The following is a 16,284-nucleotide window of genomic DNA, read 5'->3' on the forward strand; positions in this document are numbered from 1 at the left end:
AATACAAAATTATCGTGATTGTTCTGAAAATTTTCTCAAATGTTTCAAAATGTCAAAAAAACCGTTCGTTATAAAAATTGTAGACGCGATGAAATGATTGCTTGTTTTCAAGCAGAATTGCACTCTATCAGTGGCGCGTTTCCTTGATTATATCTTCATATATATATGTGCTTCACGCAGACCTTTAAGGCCCATAGCATGGAAGTGATTCCCTTCCACTCTTTCCTATTTTTTCCTTTCGTTTTCCATTCCTGAATTTCTCTCTCTCTCTTTTAGGTCTTCCATCACCTTTGCGTACCATCTTTTCCTCGGTCTTCCTTTTAATCTTGCTCCTCCTTGTTCTTTGTCCATCAGTTTTTTGTTGCTCTAAAATCTGGTATTTTCTTTTACCGCCTAGTATCCTTCTAAGCTAAATTTGTTAAGAATCCAATCCATGATTATATGTTAACGACCTCCTGGGTATATATGGAAATAAAGATAACACAGGGAGCGTCTTCTTTTCGCCTGTCCACAAATTAGCCCTTTTTGGTTAGTGAAATCTAAGATGAAAATTGTCTGCCTCGTATCCCTTTTTTCGTTATTATTGAATCGACTAATTTACGTTTCATAGTTCTGTTCTCCCTAATTGTTCCTGTTGGTCCGAAATTTATCCAAGTTCATACATCAACTTTGCCGATGTGAAAAAGTTAACAAAATATACTGGAGAACGTAAACCAGGATATTATTTATCGAAAATATCAGCAAATTTAAGCGCAACACATTCCCAAAGACCTTAACTTTCTATAGACCTTGATTTTTCTTTCTTGATAAATTTATTGAAAAAAAAAACAATAATATTGAAATGTTTTAAATAATTAACAGACAAATATTGATGTAAAAGTGTTGGTGACACTGTGAAATTAGTTAGTAGCACGCTTGGTGTTGAGAAATCTACGATTCAGGGAATTATTTGAGAAGAAAGATGTTGTGAGTTTCAAACAGAACGTAGAGCTCAAAGCAAACCAAAATTTCAAATAGAAAAACATTTGAAAGAATGAATTCGAAGGGAAAGTACATGTGTTAAAAAACAATTTCCGTCAGTACACAAAATTCAGTCAGTACATTTAAGAGAAACAGGTTTTCACTGGATTTTCACTACCAGAAAGCATATTTTAATAGAAAGAAACGATATTGTAGTATGAAGGAAATATAAAAGAAATTAGACACCAAACAAGGAATATTTTTTATCTACATGAAACATGGATTAATGAAGTAAATATACCAAATAAAGTTTATCTATTGGTTCAAGTCCACCACTAAGTTTTGTTAAGGTGGTTTATTGACTTATGAACGCTGATATTTTCAAAGAATGGTCGAACAAATGATAGATTTTCGAATAACGGTGGTTAAATGTCCACCATATCATTGCAAACTATACCCAAATAGAGAAAGAAGTTTCAAAAAAAATAATCCTTTCAAAATGAGTGATGTTAAGCAGTCGTTTTTGATGTACTAGATGAATTAAAACGTTTAGCTGCATTAATTGTGACCTATGTTACTGATAGTTGAATGGTATAATGGTAAAAGCGTTGAAGAACTGTTTCTGTTGGTTGTACTCAATCACATCAACAAGAAATTGTCTTCAAAATTGCCGTGAAAACAACAACAAATATTATTAAGATATAAAACATTGTGTGGAATGCCACAACATACATAAAATACTAGTATACATTATTTATTAGAATTTAAATGATTTCATTTATTTATTTGCAATAAAATCATAAATATCTTATATCAATGTTCATAAATATTTTTTCTTAATATCCACAATAATTAAAAATCTTATTGAAAGCATGTGCTCGTACTCACAGTTTGTTATTTTTGTTAAACGAAAAATTTTGGAATTTGTTGAAATTAAATCAAATATATGTCAATGTCAAACTCTCCAAAAATCGTGATGCCCTCTACTTGTAAGTGAACACACTGGAAATTGATTAGTTCAAATAATAGTGCATAAACAAAATCATTCACGTTATGTAACGATTTTGTTTTCATTTAGAATTTAATGTCCCGATAAGAAATTTCTCTTCCAAAGAAATGATAAAACGACTTAATTGCTTTTAAAAAGAAACATGTTTTTTAGAACAAATATGTGACTTTTGTCGAGAAAGAGTCGGCCGCGGTTTGAATTTTTTCTTTCTCCGTCTCTCTCTTTCGAAAATCAGAAGGATACTTAATAGCAGAAATCTATGGAAATATTCTAATTGTCTGTTGTCAGTCTGGTGCGCGCTTATGAAATTCTAAATTTACCACATCAAAAATCCACAAGTGGCACTAAAAATAGTAAAAATAAAAAACTGGGTATAGCTCCGATCTACCGCACACAGTTCGAAAATGAGTTTCTTGGTTTCGAATACGGCGGTTTCTCAGAAAGTTCTCAGTCGTATGCAAGTTCTTATCGTTTTGGTGGTAATAGTGGTGGAAATTCTTAGTGTTCATAGTTTTAAAAATTCGTGTCATTCCGGACAAATAGGTATTGCCGAATTCGATTTAAAATTGAGATGTGGAGAAAGTCAACTTCCCTGTGGAAAGCCGCAGAAAAGGGCTATGCTATTAAGGACATTATTGGAATTGAATCTCACAACTCCTACAACACCTAATATGGTTATACTCTACAGGTATTTTCACTATTTATTATCACCAATACATAATAAATAATTTGAGAATAGAAACCGAAACACGTTGTCGAAAAAATCACTTTAAAAAACATCAGCTTAAGGTTAAGAATGACTTTGACCGCGTAATCAGTGACTTTTATTTTGTTTATTCGGGGTTAAAAGCAACTAGTAAACATTTTTCTGGTATTTAAATTAAATGATAACATTACAAAGGGTATTTACAAAAACAAAATCCACATATTTTTATTTAAAAATGTAGTCTATCAAAATTTAAAAAAAAAACGCAAATAATTAAAAAGTAGCCGTTGCGGTTCCTTTGAAGATGTTTTATCTCGATTTAAAGAAGTTGACAGTGGCGTGGTAAATTTTCGAATACTGGATTGCAAATTAAAGTAAAAAGTTGTAATCCGAAAAACTTGGAATATTTGTCTTTATGTTAGTAAGAACTAAAAGATAATTATTTCCGATTATACTTATATCAATAATTTATTGAAACTTGAAATATATGTTTGAAATAGGTGTCGTTTTATTAGTTTCATTTTTATATACAAGGTATACCAATTTTAATACGAAATACAGTATGAGAGTTATTTTAAGAGATATCAGAAATGTTATTGAGAATAATAAAAAAATGTATTTAGGGTCTCGAACTATACAGAATGTTACAAAGTTTGAGGTTATGTTTCGTTATACAGCGTCATTTGAAAACTATAGACACGGTTATCCGAAAATCATAGTTAAATGATGTATTTGATTAAAGTTTGATTATCACGAGAGGTTGGTATCTTCAGAAGCTGCGATCGGTTCGACTGCTAGCCAACTACTGGAGAGATAGAGGTTCGTTGGGTTTTTGGTGAATGGAACGGGTACATTATTCCCTTGGGTTGAGGAATATTCTAGGTTTGACCATGATATAGGAAAATTTACCTCTGTAGGGCTGCAGTTGCGGTCGATTCAGGAGGGTAGAGTGGTGTGATATAAAATGAAATAAAAAAAGTAAAAGCAGAAGAAACGAAAGGGTCGGCAAACAAACGGTTCTTCGGAGAATGTAAGGCTACAAGACAACCACGAAGAAACTTCAAAATTGAAGATGAATTTTACGTGAGGGAGAGAAGTTCGTTATTCATGTGAGACAGTTTTGGTCCTCTGCAAGATTTGTGGTTGATGTTAATGTCTTTTGTTCTGCAATAGGCTGAAAAAGAATAAAAATGTTTTGTTGTGTCCAGTAAACCTGCGGCTGCATTATTCCTTATCGCCGACTAATTGGCTGGTGAATCGGTTCACCAGGCTGCAGGAAATCCTCAGAAAACCCGCAACACCGACGATAAACTTGACGTTGACGGTTCGGTCGTAACGATTTTTGCGAGTGTCTTTCTCAAGTAGTGACGATCGTCGTCGAGTATTATCTTTGTTGCATGGGGCGATTTTAGCGTTTGATGTACCTTCAGTGCTTCCTCTGCTCCGTCGAAATTAGATGCATGCACATTCATTTTTATGGCTCTCTAGTAGAGTCTGGCCTGTGAAAATTTATGTTCTTTGATTCTTGTGTTTATATACCTTCTTGTTGTTCTTATGTATACGCGTCCATATGTGCAGAATGTGCGGTAGATTACTGAGACATAAAGAGGGTTTTTGGCAGATCTTAGGCTTTCATTTATTTTCTTTGTCGGTTTGTATATCGTACTTATGTTTGCATTTTTGAAGTACGATCAGTGTCACTTGCTGGGTGACACTTGTTTCTGTTTTTTTTTCCTTTCTGCATTGATTTTTTTTATATCGTAATTCAATTATTCCCCAGAGCATTTTTAAAATTTGTATCGAATGCCTCTGGTTCACAGATTCTGGTATATATTTTATTTATGTATGTGAGATATTCGTGAAGTTTCTCTGATCGATGAATGATTACTAGAAAATAACACTGTTTTAATAAACTTTGGGTATAGGGAATCCTAGCAAAAATTGAAGTTACATAGCCGAAGATTCTATTTATGTTATAGAATACGTTTGGAAGAAGAAAGAAAATAAAAGGTCCGAGTTTCTGATCATCCTGTATACAAAAAAGAAAATAATATAAACTCAAACCAATACGGAGATATTTCGTTAAATCACAAAAATTTCTTTCGAATTTTTTAGATAAATGTGAGGTTATGCCGGAATTACACTGATTTTCACCCTTAAAAACTATTAAATTTTTATTTATTAAATTCTACCCAACGCTATGTGCAGATGATATTTTTTTGAGCTAAAATTATAAGAGTATAGAAAGTTTTAGAAATCAATTATTATCCATGGGGTGAAAATAAAATTTAAATCAACTGACAAATATGTGAAATTGTTAGGTTAGGTCACTCCCAACTAACTTCCCATATTGGATCGATCGCTTTTTATTCCTCAATGGTCTTAATTTCTTTCGAAAAATACATTCATAAAATATATTCAACTCAATTTTCTGGTATTCATATAAAATACCTAGTTATTATATGAAATACCAAGTTGGATAAGTTAACGGTAACATGTCTAAAACCAAAATGCTGGCAACATTTCTCCAATTTTAATTCGAGACAAAAACTTCGTCTGTCTTCGTTAAAATTTATTTACATGTATTTTCTACTCGAGAAAAACATAACATTTCATTTGAGTAGTCAAAACATAACGTTTCTATTCTAATTTTAGTTTTTAATTGAATATTTTCGTTTAAATGAATGCAATGTGTCGAAAATTGACATCTCGAAGTTATTAGTGGAATTTAATGATGTTAAATATGAGTATGTTTGGATTTAATTTGGAATATATAAGTGATCGTTACAACGTCTGATCAAATTACTGGATTTTAATTTGAAACGATATAGAAGTACGAGGCACATTCGTAAGTTATAGAAAATTCGATAATGATCTGCTTTTAATGTTTGTCACATAATATAGTTCGTTTCCGTAAAGCTAAATACGTCTAATAGCATTTGTATAATAATTTGTATAATTTTTTTCATATAAATGGAGAATTTGATAAATCTGCTCTCAAATGAAAAATTTATACAAAAGTGGACAATATACGACTAATTTAATTTAATAGCATCTGCAAGCTGACAGACTATATAGTCTTATATATTAAAAAAATTGATGATTTCCATTCCGAGTCCGTTCAGGCGTTCTACCCAACCGATTTGCTTAATTTTTTTTTCAATGAAAGGTATTGATGCACAGATCAGCCATCAACCATCGGATTTCATCTAATTTTCACCATTCTCAAGTTATACTCAAATGAGATTTCCCCCTGTACATTACTTATGGGAGTTTTTCATATAAACACGTTCTATCCTCAATATCTCAGGTTCTATTCAAGATAGAGACTTCGTTTTGGTTTAAGAACACTCGTTGAAATACCTTCTTTCTTTTGAGTTTTCCAACACTTGAATCGGTTGAGTTGGAGAGGAGCTAGGCGCGGACATTCAATGTGGAGTTATGGATTTTCGTAGGTTTTTGGCAATTTTTCTACATTCAAAGATCTATATCTCAGTTTCTAATATAGCTACAAAGTTCGTTTTGGTTTAAGGACACTCTCTGAAACACCTTCTTCTTACAAGTCTTAGGGAAACTCGATACTACCCTCAATTTGCTCCAAAATATTAATAACTGTTGGATTTAGAAGTCTGGATCATTCAAAAAAGGTAAAATTATCCATATTTGTACAATGGTCCGTTCTATCATACATTTTCCTAAGAAAACCGATATGTACACTCTCCATAAAATAAATCTTCATATGTCTTCTACTGCTGCTATTTTCGGAGTTCTTTTAAGACTTTAAACCAAAAAAATGTCTTGTTATTTATGAGGACAGAGACAATAATATTGTAAAATACCTATAGCGATAATTATTGTTCTCGCTTTGTTTTTTTCACACAAAATTGCTTGAATTATAGGTTAGGAACTGTTTACCTGAAGATTGAATCAGTGTTAAAGTTGATGTTACGTTTATTTTATAAATAAACTATAGAAACGATTTTTTTTATAAGTAATTTTGTTTTAGGTGCGAAGACAGCGGATGTTGTGCCCGAAACCACGAAAGATGTTCAAACAGTAGTGCAACGGAGCATCAAATAAATTTCATTACTAACACAGGATTGCAAAAATCAATGACGATATACAACCACACCGCCTGTTCGTGTATGTACATTCCAGAGACGCAGGAATGCTTTCTATAAATATCCAGTCGATTAGAAGTATGATAAATAAATATTTAAATAAAAACACAGTATTATACGATGTTATGAGGTGCCTTCGATACAGGTACTAAAACGAAAAGTCAAAATATAGAAAGGAAAATGTTTTAAGTAGACAAGACAAGAATCCAATTTAATGCAAATTGGTTTTTGCTAAAAACTTTTTATATTCTAACAGTTGCACAAAAACGTCCAAGACAAGAAAAAAAATACGTTATTAGAAAAATTTTACGGAATATACGAATTTCAATGTAAAATTTATTCATCCAACTGTGTAAGATAAATTATATTAAACTGTTCCAATGGATTCTCACTTGCCTCTTTGACTGCTTTATTTAATAACAAAATTGATCAGTATCAGAGCAGGCAGTACACAAAATTTTATTTTTTAGATAATATTTTATTGAATTTGAAACATTTATAACCAAAAATATGATTAATTAAACTCTTAACATGGAGGCTTAATAATAAAGTAGATTCTGAAATATTAATACTGTTTACAGGAACTGCTCTATTTATTAGAATCGACATTGATCAGTATATGGGTGGGAAGTTAACAAAATTTTATTTTTTATATGATGTTCTATTGAATTTGGAATATTTATAACCAAAAATATGATTAATTAAACTCTTGATATGGAGGCTTGGCAATAAAGTAGATTCTGAAATACTAATACTGTTTACAGGAACTGCTATATTTATTAGAATCGACATTGATCAGTATATGGGTGGGAAGTTAACAAAATTTTATTTTTTATATGATGTTCTATTGAATTTGGAATATTTATAACCAAAAATATGATTAATTAAACTCTTGATATGGAGGCTTGGCAATAAAGTAGATTCTGAAATACTAATACTGTTTACAGGAACTGCTATATTTATTAGAATCGACATTGATCAGTATATGGGTGGGAAGTTAACAAAATTTTATTTTTTATATGATGTTCTATTGAATTTGGAACATTTATAACCAAAAATATGATTAATTAAACTCTTGATATGGAGGTTTGGTAATAAAGTAGACTCTGAAATACTAATACTGTTTACAGGAACTGCTCTATTTATTAGAATCGACATTGATCAGTATATGGGTGGGAAGTTAACAAAATTTTATTTTTTATATGATGTTCTATTGAATTTGGAACATTTATAACCAAAAATATGATTAATTAAACTCTTGATATGGAGGTTTGGTAATAAAGTAGACTCTGAAATACTAATACTGTTTACAGGAACGGCTCTATTTATTAGAATCGACATTGATCAGTATATGGGTGGGAAGTTAACAAAATTTTATTTTTTATATGATGTTCTATTGAATTTGGAACATTTATAACCAAAAATATGATTAATTAAACTCTTGATATGGAGGTTTGGTAATAAAGTAGACTCTGAAATACTAATACTGTTTACAGGAACTGCTCTATTTATTAGAATCGACATTTAAAGATGTGAAGAAGAATCACCAAATAAATACTAAAGTAAGGGTTCAGGGTATCAAATTTTTCATGTTCAATCGAGTCTTTTGAATAAGTTAATGGTATTAGATTTACCTTTGGTAAAATACGATCCCGTAGGATTTATAATTCTACTGGTTTGTTTGGAACTTCGTTTCCGAATTGTCCCCACAATAAAAATATGTCAATATGTCTGTGAATACAGAGTGGTCAACTTAATGAATCGTGACGTTTTGTTAAAACTGATAGATTGGTTAATATATCTATACTAAAATTAATTTGTATATTCCGTATTTTTTTCAGCATTGCAGATTATGTTGCGGACGAATTTATAAATGATTAAAATGTATCTATTATTTATGCAAGAAATATTTCAGATTCTACTATTGAAAATTTAAGACTAAAGCAGGTTTCAAATGTTAATTAACGTTGTATTATTTATCTTTGTATGATGGCAAGATTCTATTTTTGATAGATTTTGAGATATTGAAGCTTTTTTATTATTTCCAAAGCCTGGACCCTAAACGAACTTTATATTTCTTGCATCAACAACGTTTTTATTTTGATTTGAATGAATATGAATGAACGTGTGGTGTGATCATAAAGACTTTAGTTAAGAATCAGTATTCTAAGAATCGATGTATATATTTGGTATTATAGATTTAAGTTTAAGAAATGAAAGTTATTTATTATCATTTTCATTACCGAGGACTACTTTAATATGACTAATTGCAAGCCGTAAAAGTTTAATATAAAAATTTCGCAACTATGTTGTACAAAGTGGACTAACGAAAAGATACCGGGAAGAACATTATTGGCAATTAATTTTTGCACTTTTGAAATAGCCAAGGAAAAAACGTATCGTTTTCAAGTCACCGTAATCTCGCTGGCATTCCTGAAATATTAAATTCTTCGACATATAGGGCCGGGTGTGTTACAAATTTCTTGGTTTATTCACGTAAACTAGACTTTTGAGAAAATCCCATCGAAAGAAATCAGCTGAAGATAGGTCTGGGCCACGAATACTTCTGTACATAATTATTTTATTTATTCTATTGTTGTAATCCTCAAAAATATGAAACTACTGTTGTGAGAATAAAAACGTAACGTCTTTGGTGTTTCAATTAAAGGTTTTCTCTATTCCAAAATCTGTCATTTGATTTTTTGGCTTCGACTAAGCAGAAATGTGATTGCACTAACTGGTTCTAGGTATCTAGCGATTATCCAGAAAGTTCAGGAGGGTTTTAGTGTCCACGAATTAATCTACGGCTACTTCGATAGCTTCATTGAATACAGTCACCCAAAAGTTCTCAATCAGCTTTACAAGAAATATTTCTCACGGTATTAATCTGCGTGAAAAGTGGTCAATCTTAAAGCAAAGTTGACGTATTTTCCGTAGTTTTGACCATATTGTATGACAACTATTATCACTAACCAAATAAAAGAGAAAATACGGGTTTGTCGTTAAGATCTTCGTAAAATCTATTTTATGAAAAATGTTGTATCATTCGAAGATTTTTTCAAATGAATAAAATTTAAATTGTTTCTTATAATTTTGGTATGTTGATAAAAATAGTTGCGTAATTTTTTTATTGGATACTTACAGTGAAACAAATTTTAAAATTACGATATATACTGTAAATGTTGAAATTAATTTTTAATTGTTTTTATTTATTATTTAATGTAATTTATCATCTTTTTAGGAATTACAAGACTTCGCATAATGGAGAACTGTCTATAAGAACATGAATATTTTCTAAAAGTATAAATTGATTGGAAATGTGCGTTGTATAGTGAAAACTGTGAGAAAACACGCAAGTTGAATTATGAACTTAGCTTTTTAGATACCAACTCTACCCTCCTTAGTTTTCTAAACACGATCTACCAAATAAACATTATTATCTAAGCCATCTGCCACTGATCCATTTATAAATCAAAACAACTATTTAGCGTCAACAACAATACAATTGTTTTAATCTATTGCTGGATTTATAAAAGCCCTTCTACCATTTAGTGGTGTAGGGTGTTGATTCCATTCATTACAATTATGAGCTAGGTTCTTTGCTTCTCTCCAGTTTATTCCTCGTTCATTCAGTATTTTCTCGGTCAACTTCTCTTTCTGTTGTTTCCAATTTCCGTTTTCCATATTCTTTTAAAATTCATCCGTCGCCCCAACCATTTTAGTTGCCTTTCCTCTATTTAGGTCTTTTCTTTTATCTATGCTTTGTATTTTATCGTTTTCTGTCACTCCTTTCAATCTATTTAGGTATTTCATTTCTGTAGCCTGAATATTATTTTTCTGTCGTTTTGTTAATACCCAAGATTCACATCGGAATGTTTGTAGTATCCTTAGTTTGGTATTTCCGGATATCTTTTTTTGTTTATGAATTTAATGTTCACGGCGTAATATAGTTTATTGCTTTTTGCAATTCTGTTAATTGTATCTGCATCTTGCGTCCTGTTTTCGTCTATTATTGTTCCTAGGTATTGGTAGTGTTTAACTTGTTCCAGTGTTTTTGTATCGATTCTTAGATTCTTTTCTTATACTTTTGTCTTGTTCATGTTCAATATTTTCTTGTAACTCTTTTTCGTTCTTTACTATTAGCATGACATCGTCTGCAAATGTTCTTTCTTTGTAGTTGTGAATGCCCCACACATATTTTTTTACTCCACACAATGCATATTATATTTATGATCTAGTCCATGAATATGAAGAATAATAATGGACTTAAACTTCCCCCTTATCTTAATCCTATGTTTGTAGTGAAACCATTCCATATTTTGTTATTTCTCATGACTGCATTCTTTTGTTTTCATAAATATTTTGTATTATCTTCATAACTTCGACCAGTATTTCCCATATTTTATGAACCAAATTTAAATCAATTCTTCTAGAAATTTCTTTCCGTCCTTTCGTATAAACAGAATTGAAAGGTTCTAAAGCAAATTTTTCCTATTATTCATTTTGCCCGTTAAGTACCGTCACATCAGTAAAATTATTTTCCTTATTCTACCTTTCGATACTCGATGAAGACTGGCCATCTTATTTTGGAAAAAATCAGTCGGGATGTAGCTGCTCGTAGCTACTGGTAACTGTCCATTATTTCATCAGTAAACTTTATGGATGGCCAATTTTAATTGAGTTTTAAAATGCGGGCACGTTTACAGCGGTTGATTCGTTGGACCCAATTTTCCATGACTTGGCCACACATTTCGGCCTAAACGGCTGCTATTTCGCGTTCAATGTTGACTTTGAGCTCTTCCAACGTCGTCGGCTTATTAGCATAGACCAATGACTCGACGTAGCCCTAAAGAAAAAAATCTATCGCACGAACGAGACGGCCAATCCACTGGTCCATTTCTTGAGATGCTCCACAAACTTGTTCTTCAATAAATCGATTGTAACGTGTGCTGTGTGGCTTGTAGCGTCGTCCTGTTGAAACCACATGCTGTCCAAGTCCATATATTCCAATTTGGGCCAAAAATAATCGATAATCATGGCGCGATAATGATCACCATTCACAGTAACGTGGCGACCACATTAAACAGTTATCTTTTGTGGATGAAGTGGTTTTTCATTAAGCACATTTGGATTTTCACCCGCCCGATACCGCATACCGATACGTACGTCGCTTCGAATGGTTCATCGGCTTCAATTTTTGAGTGAGCCTGATCTTGTATGGGTGTATAGTAAGATACTTACGCAAAATTCGCCATAAAGTGGTCTTGGCGATGGCCAACACTTGAGAACGCCGTGGAATTGACTGATTTGGATTATTTGCTACGGACGTTTCAACGGCAGTGACTTTGACCGTAATCTCACTGGCAACTTGTTACTGCCTGTCTACTAGGTCAAGAATTACGACCGAAAATTGTAGTTAACGCTCTTAAAGTAGTGGCCACCCACTCCGAGTTTCTGTAGTAAATTTTCAAGATTTGCAGACGTTGTTCGTTCGTGTAATTCACCGTGATGAAAAGGTTATGTTTACTGAATAAACTGGCAGCGACAGTTCGATGTTAAGTGAAAAGGTGCGTTCACAAACTAAATTCAAAATTTTGACCAAGTCGATTTTTTACATTGCTGCCTCGTTGCCACTTTTTGGTGTTTTTTTTTTTTCTTAAAACGATGTAAGTCGACTATTGTCACATTCGATTCAATTACAAAATCACTTGGATATGAAACAAATTATTTATCATTAGAAAAATACTTGAATTTGTATTTTTTTGTTTCAATCTTTGAGGAATGTTTAGATTGGTTTTTTCTTTTAGAAAATATTTATTATATAAGTATTTAGAAAATAAAGACAGTTTTCTATTTTGACAATTTAGAAAAAAAAACATTGTATACGTGCGTGTTCAATTAGAAAAATGGATTATATATAATCAATTTTATTTAAATATTTGACAAAGAAATAGCTGTATGTAAATTATTTTTTAATCTGTGATTACTTAATGTCAATTCACTAAAACTGTTTGTTATCTGTAAATATTCACATTAAACACACATCCATCTTTTTATCTGTCTGTGACGTATTATTTAGCAGAATACAAAATTCTGTGAAAAGTTCTCTTGCAGATGATACAGAATAAATATTTTCCAAAAAAAAAATACTTGGAGAAGTGTGGTTTGATACAAACTACGAATGCTTAACTTAAATCATCAGTAATTTAAAAGTCTGGGCATGATTGTCTTCGTCATAGACGTTTGTAAGCCAATCTTTAAATTATGACGAAAATGTCATATGTCGAGTCAAAATTTTGATTCGTCAAAAGCAGTTACACTGTGCGCGTTTTTTTATATTCGTTTTTGGGGCACTGCAAATATTTATTTTCTTTAATGAATCCCTAGATGTTATTGTTGTTAAATGGTGACGAAATAGAAAATTGTATCGTTTCTCCTACTTTTCCCGTGCACACAAATTTGTTCGATCGCTCAAATAATTCTGACGACGTCGTGAATGTTCTGACATGCTGGGGTCTACCAGTAGAAAGACTCATTGGAAAAGAAGCGTTTGTTCATTCGAACGAACGCATCAGACCACATTTTTGTCTGATTTTGCATCCAAAGTAATCGTAGTGTCACTTATTTTTGGACTACACTTTCAATCGTTACTTCAGTGCCATAAATTATCATCTAGAGAAGAATGTCTGTAGCTGAGATATTTTTTGTTGTCAGAGATTAAAGACACGTCACGAAACTCACAGGCTGCTACAAGATGAAAATATCGAGTGCTTGTATGCAGGTCAGGGACGCAGCCTTCCTTATTTCAGACAAGTCTTAGATTCATATGGAAAATCGAATGCTCCAAATTTTTCGCAAACAATCCTGCTCCCGCAGTTTAATAAAAACAATTATCTCGTTATTTCGTTTATGATAATTTTTCTCGAATTGATTCAGAACTCAAAAGTAGTAGACGTGGTGTGGTTGACGAGTGAGATTTTATTCGGACCTAAAAACTTTCGTTAACTTCGACTTCTTTAACTGATTTTTCAATTTTCTCACTATTTTTGGTTACTGTTTCATATTATCCTTTTATATAACAAAAAAGATGGATGTATGGAATTTAAATGCTTTTTAAGTCATATTTGTTGTCTGTTTTATGTAATTGTAAAAAAATTTTTATACTCGCTATTTATATATGTACATAAAGAAGTAAAATTATTTTCATAAACGCTTTCTTAACATAATATGTGTTTTTTTATGCCTGTATCTAAACGATTACGATCAATTATTCACTCACATTCTCCATTCACAACGAAATAAGTCTATAATTTACAAACAAACAATTACAATACAAAATACATTCTTCATCGCCAGAGTTCGAAGTACCAAAACACTTTTCTGGACACTGGCAACTTGTCATCACATACTGTAAGATACAAAAAACAATATTTGCCACCTATTCAAACATATCATGTCATATTGACCCTAGCAATCATTACTGCTGATTCTAGGATTATACAGCACGTTCCAACTAGTACCTAACCAACAGAATACATTTCCTAATTATTAAAATTTCGACATAATTCCAAAGGGATAAGTAGATATTTCATATTTTGATATTTTGATACATTCTTATATTTGTATATCACCAACAACTTCATATTATAGCCAACTACGGCTATACTTGACTAATGGTTTGTAGCTGTAAGTGTGGATGACGCTATATAGTGTTTTCTGAGAAATTTTTAACCATACGAACCAACTAGCAGCTTTAGAGATTCCGAACGAGAGGTTATTACGCCACTCTGATGAGACGCAATAACGTCAAAACTAGTCAGATATTCTATATTTTGATTTATTGGACGAATCATGTAAATTACCAACAAGGATTTAGAAACAAAAATTGATATTTATGTATAACAAACTTTTAAATCAAGTTCTAATAAGCGTGAGTCTGTACTTCTTGGAAATATTCATTTTCTATTTTAATAACATAACTTTTTGCCATTTTTCTGAATTGATATTAAAAAACTCTAATTCATCCAATTTATAAGTTATATTCAGTTGTCTTATGTTGTTTTTAACCACGAAAGTGGCAAAGGAGTGCACTCTATTGACCCTAGTCAAGTCTATCAATCTCTTTGATTTGATGTTGTTTTTGCAACCATTACTCATCACAAAATCTTGACTTAAATTTGCGTTACACACAACGCGTTCATGGTATCATTCCTCGTGCTTCATTTCCGCGCTCTCTTCGAAATACTCGTGCAAAGAATCATCACAAAACACTTTTAATGCTTTACTGTAAGTTTTAGTCGCCGTAAATCTTATTTTATCACGAGGTATTGCTCGGGATCACGCTTTTCTTTCTCAGAAGCATTATTAACAAACATGTATGAAAGTCACAGCTGAAAGAGAACTAAAGATCGTACGCAGCTGAAAAAAATATGAGATTACTGCATTATGCGGTAGAAGTTTCGTTTTTGGGGGGGTTACCACAAGTGCACCAAAAAAATCCAATCCGAAATCCATTCTTAACCATTGGAACTTGTATACAATTTTTCAACTATCAAAATTCAGTTAAGACATACCTTGAATTACAAAATCATTTAATTTTAGAAACGACTCCGGTCTTAGACAAGTTTAAAAACTTTATCTATTAATAGATTCAATATAATAAGATGTTTTTTTTTTTATTAATATTTAGACTACGAAACATTTCAAGTGCATTCATTTTCCAGACACATTAAAATAATCTAATATAAATGTAACAGATGGTTAATACTTTGCGTCACGTTTTCATATGTCTATCATGTCAAACAATCCAAGTAGTATCTGCTTCTAATTCGGAAGACATCTATTTCTGAACTGTGTATTTTTTCAAAAGTAGATAAAATAAGTTTTATAATGAATTTTTATATCAAGTTTGCTTTAAAAATGTGTTTTTCGTTTATATTATAACTAAATAGAAATTGAAATTGTAATTTCCCATGCTTAATTAAACAAAACGTAATTGAATTTATAAAATTCTTCTAAAATTTTCGCAAAGAATAATCCTCGAAGTAATAAACTTCTGATTGTGGTACACGCTTCTACAAAGTAATATATGTTCGAATAGTAGTTCTATTCTTAGTTTAAAGATCAAAAAAATATAATAAAAGATAAAAATAACAAAGGATTCTGCCGTTTGCAGCTGCGTCTCAGTATTAAAAGAAGTACGTTACAATATAAATAATGTTATGATGAAATTTTCATGTTAACATTGTATATAAATTATTAGAGCTTTTCAGAATTTACTTTGCAAATTAAATGTACAAATGTACAAATGTAAATGCTTTTTTCTACAAGAGGGTAGAATAGAAATTATTTACATTCACTTTTTATTTGAGGCCTGGTCTAGTTCAACTTTTTTTATCGCACAACCCTCGTAAATACACGTTTTTTGTTCATATTAGTTGTTTAAATCATAAAATTTGCGTCATCGCTCTCGTATACAAATATTTTTC

General features: G+C 31.4%; 1 long non-coding RNA gene across 1 annotated transcript; it reads left to right on the forward strand.

Moving 5' to 3' along the window:
* Positions 1–2,200: 2,200 nt before the first annotated feature.
* Positions 2,201–14,022, forward strand: LOC130897153 (uncharacterized). Its single transcript, XR_009059664.1, has 2 exons — positions 2,201–2,657; positions 6,682–14,022. It is a non-coding gene; the product is annotated as an uncharacterized LOC130897153 (long non-coding RNA).
* The last annotated feature ends 2,262 nt before the right edge of the window (positions 14,023–16,284 follow it).

The sequence above is a fragment of the Diorhabda carinulata genome, chromosome 8 (assembly GCF_026250575.1).
Source record: "Diorhabda carinulata isolate Delta chromosome 8, icDioCari1.1, whole genome shotgun sequence".
In the NCBI taxonomy this organism is placed as follows: Eukaryota; Metazoa; Arthropoda; class Insecta; order Coleoptera; family Chrysomelidae; genus Diorhabda; species Diorhabda carinulata.